The sequence below is a fragment of the Meles meles genome, chromosome 2 (genome assembly GCF_922984935.1).
Source record: "Meles meles chromosome 2, mMelMel3.1 paternal haplotype, whole genome shotgun sequence".
NCBI lineage: Eukaryota > Metazoa > Chordata > Mammalia > Carnivora > Mustelidae > Meles > Meles meles.
Genome location: NC_060067.1, coordinates 97,307,026 through 97,312,977, shown reverse-complemented (window position 1 = coordinate 97,312,977; position 5,952 = coordinate 97,307,026).

Below are 5,952 nucleotides of genomic sequence, written 5' to 3'. Positions count from 1 at the left end.
GAAAGAATAAATAAGTTTGAAATTATGACAGGCAGGATTTCTGATTATTGCGTGATAGGATGGTGGAAATGGGGAGAGAGGAGCACAGGACAATGCTTTTGTTTGGGACTTTGTTGACCAGATGAAATAAATGTTGAGGTAGGGAACTTAGAAGGAAGACTGTTCGTGGGAGAAAAAAAATACTAGGTTTGATTTTGAATGTGTTGAGCTGGAGGTGCTCAGAGACATACCAGTACAAATGTCTAGCAGGCTGGGAGATACAGAGGTCATATATATACATTGTATGTCTTAAAAACATTCTTCCAAATATGTATATTGATTTTAAAAAGTTTAAACAAATTTATAAAGCATTTCTTAGTTCTTAAAATCAAAGGCTTTATCTCATTCTATACTATCTAGACATAGTACTCAGTACTGTATGCTAAGAATCAAGAAAAGAATTAAGTTGATGAGGTGTTGGCCTTCCTCACCTCTCCTTCATTCCTACCCCCTCAGTGAGGAGGAACACAAACACACACCACATATCACCGTGGAAACAATGGATATATGGAGGTTTAGAATGGAACTTGCTCAAGGTCCTATGGAAAGGAGTAGTGGAACTTTGTTATAGTTCCTGATTCCTCAAATGTAAATGTTTAACTCAAGAGAACATTTGACATAGAGTTTGACTCTCTCAAAAGATGCTGAAAAATCTCTTCTCTCCCAAGATCTAACAATAATGGATCCTTGAAAGACTGTCCTTTTTTTTTAGATTCAAAATATTTAATAAAATATTTTTAAAATCTCAGCTGTAAAGTAAACCAGCTCTGCAGAGAAAGGATCACAATATTAGAAGAAGAAGAAGAAGAAGAAGAAGAAGAAGAAGAAGAAGAAGAAGAAGAAGAAGAAGAAGAAAGAAAAGAAAAGAAACTGATGAAGAAATTGGGCTATAGGCAAGTCTAAGGCCATCTTAGAAAGTGGCACATAATTGTAAATAACGATTGAGTTCTATGTTTATCTTTCTATTTTTTCCTTGTTCGTTATCCAAATCTATTAGTCAAGTAGCACAGCAACTGAATGCATTTTCCTGAAGCTAAAACATACACACATAAAAAGGCAAAACATGGAAAATCAAATTAATGAAACATGATTTGGGAAAATAAGGAAATATTAACTCCAAATATTGTGAACTGTAGCTCCAAGAAATATTGCAATGGGTGTTCTCACTATCATACTTTAGTATGTGAAAGACCTTTTATTAAAAACCCCAAAGAAAAGATTCCATTATTTCCTGAAGGGCTGTCTTAATAATATTGTTTCCAGAGAGTATTATGCTCTTAAAAACATGTGACATTAATCCTTTAGTTTATCTGGATTCTTACGATTCTAGACAGGACACAAAGGCCACCTGTCCTCTGTGACCTGTAATGTGATGGAAGAGGCTAAGTGGCACATGTGTCCCTGAACAGGAAGGGAAAGAGAATCCATGAGGGATATTGCATGAAGCAATCATTTCTCTGAGGAGTATGATTGCATTGTGCAGGTTCTGTGCCTGGTTAGTGTCTCTAAATATGGATTCAATTGTACTGTGATAGCATGTTCATACTCACCGAGGATATAAGAACAAGTAACAGCTTTCTCACCAGTAAGGCATCTTATTTACCTAGTGCTTTCTGGCTGCATAGAAACCACAGACAATAAATCTCTCTCGAACATTTATGAGATTTCTTTTTAAAATGCAGGAAATGTAGCCCTCCTACAGATTGCAAGCAATTCTAGCAATTCTAAACTCTTTCCTAGGAGATTTCTCCTTAAACCCTTTGTGCCAAAATGCAATTTATTTTGAGTACTCTTGAGTTTCCTAGGACTTTAATGAGTTCAATGAATGTTTGGCTGTCGTTTTTACATCAATGCTGTCTATTATGAAGAGCTGCAAGCTTTAGAGGCTAGTTCTCTATTATGGTCTACCAGAACAGCTCCCTCCCTGGCTGGCAGGTGGACATTAGGCATTTTTAGATTGTTTGATTCTGAATGTCATATGGTACAACAATAAGAAGTATGTAATCTACTATGCTGTGTGGTAGATATTCAGAAATAGAAATAAGTTCATCAAAGTACTGGCACTTGCTTGTCCTCCCTCATTCTGATCTCCTCAGGGAGGAGGAGCATCAATGCCTATCAGGGGCCATTGTGGACAAAATAGACAAAGTAGAAACAAAGTGTGTTAGATATAAGTGCAGATGGTGGCTTGGGTGCACTATAAGATAGTGTGTCACTCAGATCATGGGAGTTGGAGACTAAAGCTTTAATGGGAGACGTGAAGGCCGTACATGTGGGACTCCAGGCTGTCTTTCTCCCTTTGGCATACTACTGGTGAGGGCTGAATGTACTTCCGCCCCCCCCCCAGCTTTCTTGAGGCGTAATTGACAAAAATTGTGTACATTTATGGTATACAACATGATGCATTGATTTATGCATACATCGTGAAATGGCTACCAAAATCAGATTAACTAATGTATTATCACCTCACATAGTTGCCATTTTTTTTGTGCTGAGAACATTTAAGATCTACTTTCCTAGCAAATTTTAAGTATGCAGTGTAGTATTGTTAATTATTGTCTCCACGCTGTACTTTAGATTCCCAGAACATTTTTATCCAGCATAGCTTAAAGTTTGTATTCTTTGACCAACATTTTCCCATTTCCCCTACTGCTCAGGCCCTGACAATCACCATTCTACTCTCTATGAGTTTTACTCTTTTGAATTTCTCACATAAGTGAAATCACAAAGTATTTGTATTTCTGTGTCTGGCTTATTTCATTTGGCACAATGCCCTCAACTTTCATCCATTTATCCATATTGCAAATGATAAAATTTCCTTCCCTTTTAAGACTTAATAATATTCCATTATATATGACATATTTTCTTTATCCATTCATTCATTCCTGGAGACTCAGGTTGATTCTATATCTTGGTTATTGTCGATAGTGCTGTAATGAACATGGGAGCGCAAATATCTCTTCAAGATACTGATTTTATTTCCTTTGGCCATGTTCCCAGAAGTGGGATTGCTGGATCATATGGTAGTTCTATTTTTAATTTTTTGAGGAACCTCCATACTGTTTTCATAATGGCTGTACCAATTTACATTCCCACCAACAGAGTACAAGAGTTCCTGAGCTGGGTGTATTTTATGCAAGTAGAGAATTTTGGTATTTAGTGAAAGGAATGCCAGGGTGAGCCATATGGGAAGAGAGGCAGGATCAGACTTCCAGGTTTAGTTTGGCTCCTTGCATGAAAGAAGTACGACAAGGGAGAGGCCAGGCAGTCCTTGAGGCTTCATTACCGTCTGACTTGGATTCCTAGGTAGGAGAGAAGATACATATTTGAGTCAAAAGCCCTTATGTGAATGAGCAGTGTACACTGGTCATTCTGAAACCGAACAATGTGTACGCATTCAGCTGAGGAGGGAGATGTCCTAGAATTTGACAGAATGACCTCTTGAAACACCAATATCTGTAAAATTCTCAGCACAAACTATGAACTGCAAAATGGAAAAACAGAGTTGGTTTTAGAAAAAGAGAATTATGTACTAAGCCGTAGATAGCATCCTAATTTAGATATTCTTGTTAAAAAAAAAAAAGGCAATGATGAAGTTTGTCGTGTGGTATTAGAGAAAATCTCCCTATCCAGCTCTAGGATTCTTCAAGACAATTTGGTTTCCACCTGGCTGCCCAAAGAGAATTGCTTGGCTGCTATAGCAACTGTAGTCCCTGAATGCATGGCAGTTGACAAAAACACTCTTTATATGCTGATTTTTATGCTTAGCAACATAGACTGGGCTGGTGTGCTGGGTAAAATAACAAGCTGGATGATAAAATTGCTGTACAATAGTGCTGTCACACTCTTTCTTTATCTCACACCTCACTTCCTCCCAGTCACCCCCAAATCCCGTCAGCTCCACAAACCCATTCCCCCACTGCATCTAGCCACTGTCTTTGCTCAGCTGGATTCTTGCAGTGGCCTCCGAATTGCTCTATTTCCACTCATATATTTCTTCCTTCTATTCTCTAAACAGCTGTCAGAGTGGTCCTCTTAAAATACATCAGATTACTGTCTTCCTTTGACTTAAACCCTCCCGTCATGTATTCATCAGCTCTTGCTTCAATAAAGCTGCTAAACAAACCACTCTGACTCTCAGTAGTTTACAACATTACTCGCCCACAGGTCAGCTGGGGTTACTCTGCCTCTGGCTTCGGGATGGGTTCCAGCGTGCTCCATGAGTCTTATTCCGGAACCCTTGCTGACGGCGCAGTGACAGCCTAGAGCCTACTCTTCCAATGGTAATCAAGGGAGCTCCAGAAGCCAAGACAACCCAGGTACATGTGAGCACATGTAAGCCTGTCTGTGTCACATTAGAGAACATCACATTGACCAAAGCAAGGCGTGTGTGTCACTGGTGTAAGGAAATACACGTTACACGCGTGGGAGGGGACGGCACAGGACTATGGCCAAGGTTGTGTGTAAGTGTATCATCCTATCACAAGAAAGCGGAAAAAATGGGACCAATCATCAAAGCTCCCCAGAATGGCTTCCAAGGGCACTTGGAGGGGAAAACAGTTCTACAGCCCTTACCACAGTTTACAAGGACCTATGCAATCTGGCCTTTGACTACTTTTAGGAAGTAACTTTCTACCTCTTTTCTCCTTTTTCTTTGTTGTACACGCTTTGGTTTTTTTTTTTTTATTCATTGTAACCTCCACACATGTTCTTGGCCCCGGACTTTTCCGTTCATTATTCCTGCCGCCCGAAATTCTCCCCACAGTTCTACACAGCTCACTCTTCGTCTCTTTCTGGCCTCCGCTGAAATGTCATTTCTGAAGAAAAACCTTCCCAGGCCCCACGTTTCACCTAACAGGACTTGCCATACTCCTTCCCAACCTGCCCAATTTTTTTCTTTTTCTTTTTTCTTTTTAAAACCACTGGCACTGCCTGTCGTGTTTTCTAAACTTCTTTATTTATTTTGTTTTTCTCTGTCTCTTCCATGAGAAAGTAAGCTCTTTGAAGGCAGAGCTTTGATGCTCCCAACACAGGGAGGGAGCTCAAAATATAATTGTTGCTCTACTCCTTCTCTATTACTCCACACAACCTTCAAGGTCCTGGGAATGCACTGGCGTGTGACCTTGTAAAGACAAAACACTCACAGGCCAAGGGCAAGGTTTTTTAGTTTTTGTTTTCCTCCTCTATGGTTTCTTCCAAACTCTTTCCATCCATGGAAAATATTGATCTCAGAGTCATTTTTTCTTGTTTTTACCCTTCCAAGTAGTCCATGTCAGGTTTTTGAAATTGAAGAAGGCCCAAGGATTTTGTTATGAGCTCCTATCAATCACTGCTTGAGTTCAACGCACTTTGGATTGTTGGTGTGTTTGTGCATATCAGGGGTGGGCAAAGCATTAATATTGGGTGCCAAGTTTCCAACTTCTGCTTTTTTATTTTTGTTTTAATTATTTTTGAGGTGTGGAAGCTCCCTGCCACGAATAAGGCGTGTGTATATTTGCATGTACAATGGCTCTTATTCTCTTGCTCTGGGGGTTTGATGCAGAGTGAATGATCTAGCACCTGAGAGAAATATTGAAGAAAACACTTTTAGGAACAGGATCGCTTTAAAAAGAGTTACATAGGGAGGACTGGAGGTGGCAGAAGGCCGGTTTTCCTGGGAAGGTCAGATGATAGCATGCACACCAGGGGAGGATAATCCTTCGCATATGTGTGCCAAACCTGTGATGCATTGTGCCTACCCTGTGGGGCAGGCCTGGCCAAATATCAGCTGTGAGGAGGGTCACAGGTATGTAGAAGGGTTGGAGATATTTCCACAAGAGCTCCTTATCAGTGTGTAATTTGAGATGATGTGCAGAAGAAGAACTGTGATTTGGAGCGGTAGGACACGGAGCCAAAACTCCCCAGGTGGGACTG